The sequence below is a fragment of the Drosophila suzukii genome, chromosome X (genome assembly GCF_043229965.1).
Source record: "Drosophila suzukii chromosome X, CBGP_Dsuzu_IsoJpt1.0, whole genome shotgun sequence".
Classification (NCBI taxonomy): Eukaryota; Metazoa; Arthropoda; class Insecta; order Diptera; family Drosophilidae; genus Drosophila; species Drosophila suzukii.
Window position 1 is genome coordinate 29,476,674 of NC_092084.1, and position 16,629 is coordinate 29,493,302.

At 36.7% G+C, this 16,629-nt stretch overlaps 1 protein-coding gene across 1 annotated transcript in view; it reads right to left on the minus strand.

Annotated features, from left to right (window-relative positions):
- The window catches only part of LOC108007883 (chaoptin), a 381,371-nt gene that overhangs the window by 265,755 nt on the left and 98,987 nt on the right, over nucleotides 1-16,629 (minus strand). Inside the window, exon 3 of the mRNA XM_017071652.4 lies at nucleotides 11,265-11,343. The gene's annotated coding sequence lies outside the window, so the exon portion shown is untranslated. The remainder of the gene's footprint in view (nucleotides 1-11,264; nucleotides 11,344-16,629) is intronic.

A 16,629-nucleotide genomic window follows, 5' to 3' on the forward strand; every position in this document is an offset into this window, starting at 1 on the left:
TGGGGTAATAGAAATTTTCAGCTACATTAGATGTGGCGGACAGGGTTCCAGATTTTGGTGTTGGCTTAACTTTCAATTCATTATACCGCCGCCCGACGATGTGACAACTTTTGCAATGACCGAAAACAAAGGCCAAATACAATCAGCTGTAAACAAAAGCCAACCTTCAGCTCTGGAGGGGATTTCAGATGGAATTTTCCAGCCGGGGGAAGACAAATTAGTTGCAAGTTGCAAGTAGAGCTGTTTCTTTAGAGTTTGCGTCAAGTTTCCAGAATCCCCCCGCGCCGCTCTTTATCGGTTCCGTGGGCTTTGTTGAAAGTTCTGTTCAAATGCGAAATAGAATTGGACAAGCAACCGAACGCCGTTTGGCCACCGAAAAAGTTTTCCCTTGCACTTTCATTACTTTTCTCCTTAAGATAAGCAAAAGCAAAAAAAAAACAAGAATCCACTTTGGCAATGCGCGAATTAGCCAAATAATAAATAAGTGCAGGACAAAAGTGGCTAAGAAATTTCGAACAACAATGAAATTACTCGGCTGGTCGTTTCAAAGACTTTTTGCCTAATGCTTGGCAACTTTTCGACCCTTTCACCATTTTCCGACCACACACCGAGGACAAACTTTACTTTGTAGGCGAGTGTGTGTTTGCCACTTGATGATATTCGAATTTCATTTATGTTTTGCTCCTTACACTTTTTCATGGTTTTTGCTTGTCGCCTTTTATAGTTTCCGACCCCAAAGTCCTCACCTTTGGTCACCCGAAATCTAGTCATCATGGCGAGCTGACCAAATTTTCGGTGTCTCTAATTATTTTGGCTGACACTGCACTAGTTTTCTCTGTCGTTGATAAGAAAGTTGCCAGAATACGGAGTGTGGCATGTTCAGCTACAGTTCACTTTTATTGCCCAAGATAGCTGTAAGTTTCCGCTCGCCATTAACTGAAACTTTGGCCCAACTTTGAATATTGCTCATACGTCCTGTGGTGCGAAAGGTCCTTCCCGTCATCAGACCGGCATTTAAATGAAACTTTTGCAGGGGATGTACACACTAGTAACTTGGAAAAAAATCTGAAGGAAAAGCAGAATCGAAAAGCACATCTTCAAGGTTCTCAACGAATGTTTCAAGAACTTCCTGGAAGAGCGAGCTCGTCGGAAAAAATAATAATAATAATTTTAAACATTAGAATGCATTTGAATTTGGCAGAAAATAGTCAAATCAAATACATCTTTTAGATTTTGGTGTGTAAATTAAAACGTGACATATGTATAAATACAGATTATTTTAATGAAATAATTTAGTTGATGAACCATTTCTGATCACAAACCGAAGATGATCCATATAGAAGCCATTTTCTTGCCGTGCACTAGACGTCCGCCTAAGTGCTGCGCTAACTTCATTTGCGCGCGGCAACGCGTCGTATGCGTAATGCCGGATCCCAGGACTCGCAGTCCCGCGTCTAAACAAACAGCAGGAAAGTGCGCTGAAGTGGAGGATTGGGATCGGGCCGGGGGGTTATGAATGCGACTTTGACTGCGATGCGTTTAGTTGAGCGGAAGTCGAGTGCTTCGGCAATTTGTAGCAAACTCTTAATGCAGCTGCAGACCCTTTGTTTGGCAGGATCGAGCGGAGTTCAGTCTGAGTTGAAGGGATATGCGGTAAATGAATGAATTAGGAAGCCAAATCCCGGATAAGCTTAAGTGTGTGGCATGCTCCAGGCGAGGGCTCGGGCCCTGAGTTCCTTTCGCCAAGTATTTGGTTTGGATTGGCTTGGCTCAGCTTATGCATTTGAGGAAAGCTTATAGCGATTCGGAAATTATTTGAAAGAGACTCAGCACAAGGATGCAGACAGTCCTCTGCTCGCAAGGGCTTATGACTACTAGTTGACATTTTCCTTAAATTGTCTTTTATTTTCATTTTACTTTTAAGTCACTTTGTTTTACACGTTAGAAATGGTATTTATCCTTCCTCTAACTTATATCTTTATACATAAAGATAACCCTAAAAACTAGGAACCATCGCACAGCCGCATCCATTTAATTACACCATTGACTTGTATTATTCGAAACTGTAAATTGTGAAGTGATTTGCTTAGATATAGTCTGACTCCTTCCTTGGCTATTAATAAATACGTCTAAATCGACGTTTTAAATTAAAAGAAACACCCTCCAGGGTCTTCAGACGGCACAAAATGAATATTTTACGCAGATTAAGAAAACGACCTTCCGTAAAATTAATCCTTAAGCTTCAGCAGTTTATTTGGCTTCAAAATTCAAATATTTACTTTTTTTCTTTGTAATATCTTTACAAGAAATAATTTAAAGTTCGTATATCCATACACCAAGTGGTAATTGCATTATGATACAAAAAGAAGTAAACACGCAAGACTCCTCATACGACCAAAAATACATATTTGATTTTTTTGTACGAGCAATTACTCCCTATCTTCTTAGCATGAAATGCAATAAATTGATTTTAATAAGACTATATTTGCTCAGTTTGCGGACTACCCTGCTAGTATTCTATAAGGGCATAACTTGAACTTAAATTGCTGAAGAAGTTTATTTTAATATTTTATATGTCCACTTTACAAATAACCAAATCAAGAACCGATATTCACACAGTCAAATTAATCTATTCTCATCTTATTATTTAATATTTTGTGCCCTGTTAGATGCTCAAAAAAGTTGCATTCCATTTCAAATTATGAATTCACAATTTTTGGCGCACTTTACCCATTACGTGCATTTAATTTCGAGTCCCTCAATCACTGTTTGCACATTCTGTAAATATTCATTGCATTCGACGAGGCTATTCCGTCTGTTTCGCAGAAGGAAAACTACCCAATGCAGCCATGTTTCCCACTTCTGCTTTCTCCTTTCCCTTTGTGAGGTAACTTTAACGTGTTTTGCTTTTGTTTTCGGCTTCATTACATTGAAGTTTTGTTTTGCACTGCCATTGCCTTCAGTTGGTTTTTATTGTCTGCATTTCTTTTTTTAAGTATTTTCTAGTCGTTTTTTCTTGTTTGTGGAAATTAAGCTTTGAAAAATGACTGCACACACAGAGTCACACAATGCCACTGCTGCACACATAAGTATTTGTGAAATTACTTTCATTTGTGTGTGCTTGGTTTGGCTTGTTATTGTCGAAGGAGTAGCCTGGCAACTGGTTTAGGTCCTGCCGATCCTTACACCATCCTCCCACTCCGCCGCTCCGTTTTTGTGGCTTTCGGGTAAAGCATTTTTATTTATATTTAGTTCTTCTCTCGACGCTTTTCCTAGGCCATTATCAAAGTCCCTTCCTTCCAGCATTTGTGAATTACAAAAATGAAATTAAGTTCACACTTTGTCATGTGGGGACATTTACGGTTTTTAATTGTTTGTGCGCTGCGTTAAGGACTTGAGCTAGAGTACTGGCGAGATGGGAAAAGTGCAGTAAGTGGGGAAATGTTGCCTACATTTCGGAGCTAAAGTGAGTAATGAAAGCCCTCGTACTGTGTACATTTATAATTTCGTTAAATATTTTTCCATGTGTGTGTCCTCTTCTAATTAGAAATTATTCCTGGCATTAAGTGAGGCACCCTTCAGTGGGCAGGCCACTTCAACTTGAACTTCCCAGGCCGCATCCTTGACGTTTCCAGACGAGCACTAGGAAATAAGTGTGCCGGAAAGCTTCAGAGTTACAATTTTCCCGCATCGACTGCACTACTTACAGAAGATTTAAGTAAGTATAATTTTACCTCGTGTTACTTTAAATTTAAAATCTATAATTTTTTCATTAGATACAGAAAAGTACCCAGTACATTTCATAATCTGTTCGTCCGAGCCTTTACACTCCTCCACTACTATTTTATTAAAAAAGAGCTTACTTTTTTAGTAGCGTTTTACTGGGCTCAATCGTGTGTAATTTTCGGATGTCTGTATTTAATCCGTTGGAGAGTTTTCAGGTTGGTCTGTGAACTTTTTCTGTTTTCCCTATTCTCTGCTTCTTGTAAGTTCTTTTTCTCCTAGTTTTTTATGTTAGGTGGCTCATAAAGTTGTAATCGCATTTCGGAAGGAAACCAATTTTGTAACCGATTTACATTCGCTTGCTTTTTTCGGAGATGATATGGGGCGAAATACGGTGTTTTAAAGAAGTCTGGCGGGCTTATCTGATGCTTCTGACATAATATATGACACAGTTTTTAGTTTGAGTTTCCGACACGAAACAAAATTAAGGTGGAAGGATTCCTGAAAACAAAAGCCAAAATTAAAAAAAATAGATGTCGGTTCTTTGGTAAGTTTAGATGAATACCTTAAAAGAAAAGAAACATTTTACCAAAATAAATGGATAACCCTCTGTATATGCATAATAATAATATTGTAACATGGTTTACCTTATGTTAAAATAATATTTCTGAAGATGTTTTTTTCGAAATAAATTGCGAGTACGACGTATCGGAATCATATGTTACAGGGTCTTTAAATAAGACATTTTGAAAGCGATTTTAAATCAATTGAGTACCGTGAAAACAATTTCCTAGCCCTACCATAAGGTTGTGATAAGAATAACAAGCCGAGTCGATCCGGCAATGTCCGTTTGGGTCTCTGTCCGAATGTGATGTCGGTAACTATAAGAGCTAAAGAGTTTAGATTAAATTAAAGAAGATTCTCGGGCTTTCTGCGCAATAAATCATATCTTTTGAACCAATAGAGATAACTAATTAACTTTGAAATGAAACTTTGAAACAGCGGGAACGGTTAAATGAAGCCTACATAGAAATCATAAAATTCAACATTTGTCATTATACCGAATTAAATATATTCAAACAAACAAAATTTGTTCTTTTCATTTAAAAAAAATTGATTACAAACATAATCTTTTTTACATTTTAAACTATTTGTAACTAACTCGGTTTTCAAATCGTTTCGGCACTATAATAAGCAAATTTTAATTCTTTTCTTGATTTTACATGCCGCAGAGAGACAATATAAAAGATCAAAGGATGCATCCAACAAATTGAATAGATCCTCATTTTCCCTCATTGTTAATGCCTTAAATATGTTTAGCAATGTGTATACGAAGCTCTGCGATCTTTAAATTCTTAATTGGACCTCTATGTGTGTAACCTTCCAAACCTAGTACTGCTCTGTAAGGAGGCTCAGAGGACTGGCTGCCATGCTCTTATTTCTCAATATCCTTAATGTCCTTTTAAGGAAGGGTGTTTTTATCTTAGTTTTTAAGGTTACATCTTTATTAAAATTTAGGTCTATTGCTAGGAATATTTGTATCTGGATGTGCCATTTTTCAAGTAATTGGACTATTTATACCCGTTACTTGCAGAGTGAAAGGGTATACTAGATTCGTCGGAAAATATGTAACAAGTAGAAGCAAACGTTTCCGATCCCATAAAGTATATATATTCTTAATTAGAATCACTAGCCCAGTCGATTTAGCCATGTTTATATGTCTTCATGTTTATTTTCCTCTTATTATCAATACCAAACGACTGTAGCGTTTTCTCTTGTTTTAGATAATTGATTCCTTAAATCCACAATTAAAACTCAAAGGCAATATAGTACATGTCCCGTCACACTAAGGAATTTTTTTCTGAGTGCATGGAAAACATCCATTACGTTATAGCTACGCCACCGGGCCAGAGTATTACCTTACTCCTGCCTTGGTCTTGGTCGCTTCCCTTTCCCATTCCATGAGGCAACAATTACACTTGCCCTGGCACCCGGCTTGATGACTTGGCTTTGCTTTCAATTTGGTTGCACTTGCCAAGAGCACCGAAAGCCCCAAAAAACCCACGAAGAAAAATGGAAAACAAAAAAGGCTTGCCTTTCCCTGCCGACAAATGGAAAATGAAAAACCAAACCAAAGCAAACCGACAATTTTTTGATATTTATTTTTGGCCCCAAGTCTGTTTTGGCATCGGTGGATGTGGTCAAAGATTAGTTTGAGATTACAGAACACACAACCACAACCCATATAGAACGGAGCGTAATAAAATGGGATAAAATTAGTAAGGACGACGAGAAAGAAGCTTTAGACAATTTTTTTTAATGTCAAATGGAACGGAAATCGATATGGACACAATAATTTGTAGCACTGTGCCGGGTGGCTGATGCTATTCACTTCCGAAGGCCCAAAAATGTTCCAAGGATTCCCCAGAGATGGTGCTGTTAGGTGTGGCCACAAGGCAATTTAATTGCACAGTGAAATGAATTATGAATTGATGAAATTTCGCTTTCCGACTAGTAATTGGAAGGGCGAGCGAGGCACGCCCTACTCCCCGATTCGATGGCCATTAAGTGCCCCCGACATGGCCAACATCAGCTGTTGCTACACGGCTCAGCATAGCTTTTCCTCACCCGTCTCCCCCGTCTCGGCATTTCGTACGCAAATATTTGAATTTAGGGGCTGGGGAATGGTAAGTGCCCGGCCAACTTCAGAGCAATCGATTCCACTTCTCAGCCTGTTGCGTGCCGAATCCACAAATAATACCCCAAGCCCGCCTCTCTGATTCTTACCTCTTTGTGCCTGCCTAACAATGCCTGGAAATGATTAATTTATTTAAATTTACGCTTATTGCCGTTCTAACACAATTTTTATTTATGTCCTTTATCCGGAGGAGCTGTGCCGATAATTTGTCAAAAAGTCGTAAATTATAATAATATAAAACCACAAGAATTAGACACAAACGTTGAGCAGCATGGAAAAGGAGAAAAGATGGTAATTCCTTCTGTATCTTTAAGTTGTTACATTCTTTTTACTTGTTATTTAATTTCATCAAGCACAAAAATTTTTACAATGCTGGTAGAAATAAGTACAAGAAGCAGTAAACCTGAATATAAAAAATTTTTAAAGTTAAATTTAAAATAAGTACATTTTTCAGATAACACTAGTTTACTAAAATTCATTTTTTTTCGAGTTCAGTTTTAAAACCGCAATTTCTATACTAATTTGGGTTCCCTGTACGAGGGCTGCTATTCAAGTTTCAGGCCTAGGTCACTTCTAAACGTATGTATTAGGAGCAATCGGCCTTTCCCAAAAAAGTTTTGACTCTTATCGATAAAGGCTCCATGCAACTTTTTCATGTGTGACCACGTTTGATATCGATTAACGATTAATCAAAAACTTACCACCGCATTATCATTTTGCACAACTTTCGAAGTGAATTATCACGACAAGAGTGCATCGATGAACTTTAATCTTTGTATGGCGATAGAGCACCATCCTATAGCAAACTGGTTTAATGAATTGAATCGTGGCCGACGCTCGCTGGAAGACGAAGGTCGTCCAAAAACAGTCGTTGTGCCAGGAGAACATTGATGCAGTGCGTAAACTGATAATGCAAGATCGTCATGTGACACACTGTGAGATGGAGGCATCCTTGGGCGTTTCTTCCACCAGCATACATTCGATAGTGCATAAACACCTGGCAGTAAAAGAGGTTTGATTTCGTTGGATCGCGCACAATTTGACAATTGCTCAAAAGAAGGCTCGTGTGGATTAGAGCAAAGAAATTTTGAAAAATACAATCGCAGTGTTTCAAAAGATCTAAGATCGTCGCGGGTGACGAATCGTGGAACTATGCTTATAATCCCGAAGCAAAACAGCAATCGACAGTGTGGGTCTTCGAAGACGAGCCAAATCCAAAGAACAGTCGCCTGGCTGCTTTCATATCTCCATCTCTCTCGCACTCCCCTTAGCTGAGTAACGGGTATTTAATAGTCGATGGCATCGATAGCGGAAAAGTGTTAGGGCCGTTTTGGCTGCAGAAGCTACTTCCCGTTTTTCTAGGCGCTTCATTTATAAGATTGTAATAGATTTGTAATTTATAGAATAATTTAAGCTATTATTCCAGTTCCAGTTTACATCATAATTCACGTGTTTAAGTAACGGAGAGAAAAAGATGCTGACAAATGAGAGATCCCACAAGAACCATCTACATTACATCACCGGCAGGTGTCGCATTGTCCATAAAACACCAGAAAAACTCAGATTCCCAGTTAGATTTGTGTTTTCTTATTATTACTAAATTTTTAAACATTTTGTTGTTTTGTAGAAATATATTTTCTAGTTAAAACACAGTCCTATTTTTTTTATGGGTGTAGAACAAAATTTCTAGATTAAAACACTTTTTATACCCGTTACTCGTAGAGTAAAAGGGTATACTAGATTCGTCGGAAAGTATGTAACAGGCAGAAGGAAGCGTTTCCGACCCCACAAAGTATATATATTCTTGATCAGGATCACTAGCCGAGTCGATCTAGCCATGTCCGTCCGTCCGTCTGTCCGTCTGTCCGTCTGTCCGGATGAACGCTGAGATCTCGGAAACTATGGGAGCTAGGCTATTGAGATTTGGCGTGCAGATTTCTGAGCTTCTTACGCAGCGCAAGTTTGTTTCAGCACAGTGCCACGCCCACTCTAACGCCCACAAACCGCCCAAGACTGTGGCTCCTACAGTTTTGATGCTAGAATAAAAATTTTAACTGAAATGTATTGTTCTCATCAATACCTATCGATTGACCCAAAAAAAAGTTTGCCACGCCCACTTTAACGCCCACAAACCGCGAAAACCTGTGACGCCCACAATTTTCATGCTAGATAAAAAATTTTAACTGAAATGTATTGGTCTCGTCGATACCTATCGATTGGTCCAAAAAAAAATTTGCCACGCCCACTCTAACGCCCATAACGCTTAAATCTGTATACCGCCGGTAGGTGGCGCATTTTACTCTCGCTTTGCTGCTTGCATATCTCCATTTAGCTGAGTAACGGGTATCTGATAGTCGAGGTACTCGACTATAGCGTTCTTCCTTGTTTTTTTTTTCTCTCTTAAAAAGGACGCTATTGATTTAAAAAATATATTTTCTTTAGTGCAGGGAAAATAGCCATTGAAGTTAAAAACAGACGATTTTCTAAAAACAAAGGAGATTTTCGTAGTTTTTTCTTTGAGTGTAATCCTAGCATAAACCAAGAATAAAACCAATGTCATGGCCATTCAAATAACTGTTCTACATATTTGATACGTCAATGAATACCCTAGACGTACTTTGTTTGATATCTTTTTGATCGTAAAATAAATATTATAATCTTTGCAAGCAAATTCCACAAAGATTTAAGGTATGAACTAATTTTAATGAAAGAATAAAAGTCTTAAGCAATTATTATATTTATATTATATAAATAGGGCTATTTCCATGGCTTGATATTATGAATACCAACTTTTACACTCAAAATAAAAGTACCCCAAAGTCAAGGAAATCGTCCTATTTTTTTTTCTAGACAAAATTTTAGGATAAGATATTTTTTAAATTTTAGGGGAGTGTAGGGTAAGGTGACGTACTTATCAAATCTCAAATGTGACATCACGTGTATAACTCCAAATTATTGTAGCCGATTTCTCTTATCATGCCGACAATGTAATAATACCTAATAATATTATTAAGAATTCACATTATTTGCTCGTGAGATACTTTTGACTAAATAGGTGGGGCAAAAATTAAATGGAAAACCAAGTCAGATAAAAGTATACACGTATTAATTAGATCTTTATCAACAGTTCTTGGTACTTTGTGTTTTATTCATTTGCGTCTTATGATATTATCATATTTCCAACAGTACCTTGTAGGGTATAGTGACGTACATTTTGAAGAGTATGCAGATTTAATTATTTTTTTGGTATTTATTGACAATAATGTTATTTGTTTCTCTTTTACAGCTGATAACTTAAAACCCCAATTTTTTTGTGGATTTTTGTGAACCAGAAATTGATCAACCTAATTTATTCAACTTAAGCTCAGAACTGATGTAGACATTTTTATAAAATTGTATAACATTATAGTACATTTTCAAACTTTCTTAAAAAAAAATATGTTCACATTTGCATAGAGTTAGAGTGTGTTTTTATCAGTTCGTCACCTTACCGTACAACTTTTGAAACTAAAAAAAATATTGGTTTACGCCAAGAGCTGCAATGTTTAACACCGCTGAAATTTTACCACCAAACTTCTCAGGAGTATTCTCAATATATGTCAGCAACTTTCTGCTTTTAAGCTTTTGAAAAATATGGATTTTTGGAACAGTTACATTAAAAAAAAAAACGAATCGTTCCTCACTATACTTTACACTCCCCCACGTTATTTTAGGGTAATCATTTTTTTCTTTTCTAAAATATAAAAACATATACACTCGTGATATATTTTTTTACGTGCGTTTATGTTTAGATTGTACAGATATATGCAGGCATCTTAGTCTTGTGTGATGTATGATGTATTAAGTATTTGCGCGCATGTGCCTGTGATTACACAAGTAACTGTCGTTATAAATGAGGACTGATGTGGTGGGAGAGGGGGATAGGGAGTGTAGACAATTTTAATTAATGATTAATTTATCTTTCTGAAAAATAACTTACATTATTAATTGTCCGCTGGCGGGATCGAGCCCAAGTCGTCTGCGCGAGCAGTGAATACAATACGTTCTTGGCCAATGTAGCGCTTAAATTAGGTTCGGTAAACTGAGCATTGTAAAAGTGGTGGAAGCAGACAAACACATGAGAATTGCACTTGTAGAATTCTGTACCATTCGCGCTTTAAGTATCTATTAGAAGCATAGAATGCAATTTATAATAAGTGTTGCCATGTAAGTTCATAGTGAGCACCTAGATCGTAAAAACTGTGGAAATGTCTTAATTTGTTTATGTATAACTTGGTGATACGAATATTTTTCATCAAAATTTTTAATAAAAAAATAACAAATAAAAACATAGCTAGAAAAAAAAAGGTAGCACTGGTACTCGAACCTGCGTTACATCGATTTCTAACCGGATACAGATGAATATTGCAGTATGACAGATCGTGCAAAAACAAAAGAATCATTTTAAGGCTGTGTATTTATTTCTTGATAAGGTATTGCAAAACAACTTTTTTTTGCGTTAGCCTTTCTATTTATCAGAAAATAATTTATAGATTTAAGAATCAAGATTAGGATTTGGGACGATTTTAGTTTATGACCATTTAGTTTAACCATTTAACGCTTTCTGGATTTGAGGAAGTTTCCATGACCTTACAAAATTAATTGCGGTTTTCTTAAATTTAGGGCAATTTTGAGTTCGAGTGTAATTTCTCTTAAATCGACGTAATTTTGTAACCGTTTTCGATGCATACGAGGACGCACAAAGTAAGCAATTGCATTGCTCGTCTCATAACCCAGATTTTTTTCTGTTTTTGTTTTTCCAGCCTCTGCTTAATGATTTATACAAGGATTAATTTATACTCACTAATGGATTTCACTTGGCAATGTCCTGCCAGAATTAAATATTATCAATTACTCTCCTTCACAGTCGCTGAAGAGTCTGCCTGAAAAAATAAACAGGGGAAAAGAGAAAAGTTAAGCAAAATTAATTATGGCCTAGTAAGCAACATTTCCACACCATGTTCAAGATGCCTGGAATTTATTTTATGGCATTTATTTTGCATTTCGCTGCGTGGCTACTTTATTGATATTCCCCTTCAGGTGGAGTGAAATGTGGTTGAAAAGTAAAATAAAACGAATAACTCCGCTGCAAGTTCAAACGGCGCTCGCATAAAATCAACTAATTTGCGCACTTTACCATGCAAAGGTCCTCCGAAGTACGGCAAATAGAGGAGGAAAGCACGGAAAACATGAGAAAGGGCGATGCGGAAATGGCTGTCAATAAAATAAATGAGCGCCATTAACAGCGGAAAATGATAAACACTTGAGCGTGTTTGGCCGGCGAGCATAAAACAGACACTAAGACCATGCCCACTTTCGACAGCTTAAAAAAACAAGAAGGAACGCTATAGTTGACGGGTTCGACTATTACATACCCGTTATTCAGCTAAAGGTATGGCGAGGCAGATGGAGATATGCATGCAGCAAATCGGCTGTTTCTTTTAAATGAATTGTCCGATTTAAACAATTTTTGGCATGTAGTTGGGTAGTTTTTCAAAATATTAAAATAATATGGGTACTAGACAGGTCTTTGCGTAATGGGCGTTTGTGGGCGTTAGATTGGGCGTGGTTCTCTGTTGGAATATACTTGTGCTGCGCAAGAGCTTGAAGAGTCTGCATGCTAAGTCCCAACTTTTTAGCTGTTATAGTTTTCGAGATCTCAGAGTTCATACGGACGGACGGACAGACGTTCAGGCAGACATGGCTTGTTCGACTTGGTTAGTGATCCTGATCAAGAAAATATATACATTGTAGGGTCGGAAACGTTTCCTACAGTTTTGATGCTAGAATACAAATTTTAAATTGAAATGTATTGATCTCATCAATACCTATCGATTGACCTAAAAAAACGCCCTAAAGCCGCCCACAAACTTCAAAATAAATATGAACGCGGATATCTCGGAAACTATCAAAGATAGAGAATTGGGATCTCAGATTTAGATTCCGTAGCCTTGTACGCAGAGCAAGTTTGTTACGCGAATATGCCACGCCCACTCTAACGCCCACAAACCGCCTAAGCCTGTGGCGCCCACAATTTTCTAGCTAGATAAAAAATTGTAACTGAAATGTAATAGTCTCGTCACTACCTATCGATTGACCCAGAAAACAGTTTGCTACGCAAACTCTAACGCCCATAACGCTTAAATCAGTCTACCGCCCACATAACCATATAATGTGATCAGGGGTAGGTGGCGCACTTCAGTCTCGGCTTGCTGCTTGCATATCTCCTTTTCCCTTGTGTCCCTTTAACTGAGTAACGTGTCTGATAGTCGAGGTACTCGATTATTCCTATGGGAGCTATAAGATATAGTTGTCCGATCCGGCTGGTTCCGACTTATATACTCCCTGCAAAAGATATAAAACTTTTGGGAAAGTTTCAGCTCGATAGCTTTAAAACTGAGAGACTAGTTTCCGTACAAACGGACGGACAGACGGAAATGACTAAATCGACTCGTCTAGTCATGCTGATCAAGAATATATATACTTTATCGGGTCGGAAACGTCTCCTTCACTGCATTGCAAACTTCTGACTGAAATCGTAATATCCTCTGCAAAAGTATGTCCCCTAATTTTTTCCTATTCCGCTTTGTCCATTGTGACATTAAAATATCCAAGCCGCTAAGTGTGGCCGCATACTAACAAAATACCACGTTTACTATTATAAGGACATTTCTTTGTTTAACAATTTACAATACTGGTAATGTTTGCTGTTTATATAAATACATGTATTTAAACTTAAAATTTTAAAGGAACATTAAAAAAGTGGTTTATTGAACAAAGAAAATCTGCAAATAAATCTAATCCAAATGAAAAACTAATGGAAATAATAAAACTGAAAACAAGATATCCGTCCGTGTTTGACAGGAGAAAAGAGATTCGTTTATATACAAATTCTTCATAATACCCATTAATATCCTTTTGCTAAGAAGTGTAATTCTTTAACCACCACCAACTTGACATCAACATTTTGAAAGGTAAGTGAAAATATGTAAATAAGTAAACTATTAACTCAATAGAGTAAATAAGTTCGAAGTACAAATAATGTACAATTGTACATATGTGCATTGAACAATGTGCAATGAACATACAAACGAAAAGCAAAGTAACTAAATAAAATAATAATTATTTGTATTTAAATTGTACATATAGACAGCGTAGTTGCTTAAAAATAAATAAATTGTATATTTGTAATATATATACATAGGTATATAAATATATAATACTCAATTTCTTTATATCTTTCAGAATCGCAAAAAAGGGTTGAAGGACTGGACTGCGTAAATTATAAAAGTACAAAAATAAGTAGGAAGCAGCGAAACTCCGATTAACAATTAGTTGCGTTCTTATATATTGAATTTTAAAAAAGAATTAAATGAAAAACCTGTTTTATGTATTCCCTGAAAAAGCTTACAGACATTTCGTTTTTGAAAGGTACATAGGTGCATTCCTGGGTACAGTTTATAGGCGCATTCCGAATAAATGTACCTTTTTGGTGCATATACAGCTGTGTTCATTGAAATAGCAGTGCATACGACCTGCACGTATAAAATTGAAAAACACTATTATAACCACATCATTGAAACAAAACTTAAATACAAAAGTTTTAATTATTTATTTTTAAATAATTTAGCTGTTTTTTCCTGTTGGGTACTTCAATATTTTAGCAAATATGGATAATAACAAAAAAGAAAGACTGAATTATGGTGTTCATTGAAATAGCAGTCTTAAAAGAAAAATATGATAAAATTCAATATGGCTCATGAATAACTTAATCCTACTAAATATCGATTTGATTACGACCAAATATTTTGTTGTATGGCCTTTATTGGCTATTACAGGCTAACACCTATGTGGCATGGAGTCCAACAAGTCCTTGCAACGTTTGCGGGAAATCTGACCCCATCCCCCCTGCATATCTTGCCAAAGCTGCGGCTAAGAAGTCGGGGATTTCTTGACAACAAAACGCTTATGTCCCTCGATAAGTTCTCAATCGGATTTAAATCCGGGGACTGTGCTGGACACGACATTACGTCAATTTGTTTTTGGCTAAATGTTGGTGTGGCCCATTTGTTGGTGTGTTTAAGATCATTGTCCTGCTGAAATGTCCATATTAAGGACATTTCATCATCAGTATAACCCAGAATGACGTTTCTCAGTATATTTACGTAAACATGTTGGTCCATGATCTCATCGATCAAACGTATGGGGCCCACACCGCTATATGAGAAATTTGCCCATACCATGATTTTAAGGCCATCTGCTTAACGGTCTTGAGATTTTGTTTTGGGTGGTACCCGGTGTTTGGTGGTCGACGGACATACTATTTTGAACCTGTTCCACCAAAAAACATCAGCTAAGACTCAACTGTCCAAAGGATATTTCGCCTTTTGAAAGTGGCTAGTTCAAGTGGCTTTTGGCAAACTTCAACTTGTCTTTGGGGTGTCTTTTTCCAAGTAATGGCTCCTTTGGTGGACTTCTAGCATTCAAATTTTCATCGAACAGACTTCGGAGAATAGTGCCATCCCTGATTCCCAAGCTCACATCCGCTTTCATAGTCCTACAGGATAAGTTTTGCTGAAGCGCACTTTGCGAACGTCCTCTATAATTGTGGTTTTCTGTATCGCATAACGTTTTTCGGGCTTCGGTTCATAGTTTATGGCATTGTAACTCATATTGGCTGTACATTTTAAGGGACTTTGAATATATTGATACGTTTTGCCCTCATTTCTAAGCTCAAACAATTTTTCCTTTCTCCCTTGAAGCAATCGACCTCATTACAAACTAAAGTAATATTTTTTTCTATAGTTATAGTGTATTATGGTTCAATTTATAATAATGATTTCATTAAAAACCTATTTTTACCAAATTACAAACATTTTCGGGACTTTTCCTGGAAAAAAATCAAAAACTGCTATTTTAGTGAACAGCCTAAATGTTGTGTCCGTGTGCAAAAATATGAAAAAAACCCAAAAACAGACCAAATCTAATGGGGTTTTTGCTTGATTTGTAACTCTATGATCCATTCTACAAAAGAAATGTACTAGCGATTAATTAACGAAAAGGACTATGCTAATAAACCGTTATATAGTTTCGCTTCTGTCGCACTGCTATTTTAATGAACACAGCTGTAGGTGCATTCTGTTTTACAGCTAACGGACGAATTATTAAATTAATGCGTACAGAGTTTAAGAAAATAACTGTGTACGGCAGTCCACGTAGTGACGAAGCGCACCAGGAGAGTGTGCGAAGACGACTACTATACATTTATAGCCGAAGAAAAGCTGTGATGGTATAATAGTAACAAATGATGCACATATCGAAAGGTATTGCAAAAACTAAGAAGATTGCATACCAAGACTTTGGAAATCTTTATTAATTTGGGAGAAAGAGCGGTGAAAATTTAAAAAAATTGAGCTGTTGGGTCCGTTGGGGATAAATGCTCCCGGCTTTTGAACTAGTTCTATTCTTACTGAGAGTATACGTCGAATGACACTTCATACGTTAAAATCCGATGCTCCGTTTAAGAGTTATTCCAAAAACAAGATTTTGAGGGACTGTCCAAAGTGAAAATGTTTGTCCCTTTGTTTGTGGGTTTGTATGAATCCCTTTTTGGTTTAAGGGCCTTGGGGACTATATATGTGTATTAAGAAGCTAGAAATAGAAAACCTTTGTTCTACGACTTTTGGAAAACACGCTACTTTGGCAGGAAATCCAAAAAAAGAGCTAGATCTTAAAGGTTTTTAGTTTCTTAGCAACTAATGCTACAGATACGTGCTATATGTTGTTGAAAAGCTAATATAATTTGCTTAATTTGTCCTTATATAAAAGATTTAAAGTAAAAGCTAAAAGTTATTATTTTTGACCACTTTTTGGCTATTTTCACAAACCCATTTTAAAATTGATGTTTAAAACAAAAACTTCTGATATCAAACAAAAACACCTCTTAACGAGGTAAGGGGTCGTGACGATCGCACCTTAAACATACAAAAGAACTGATATACAATTTTGTGACGAAATAAATTCACTTTCTAAAATGTTTTTGTTCGGAACGGTTCATTAGAATGTACCTTTGTATGCAAGAAGCCTAAATATTTTTATGAAGCGAGCAAACAAAAAAGATTTGGGCGTTAGACAGGTTTTAGCGTGGGCGTTTGAAATAGAGTGGTCGC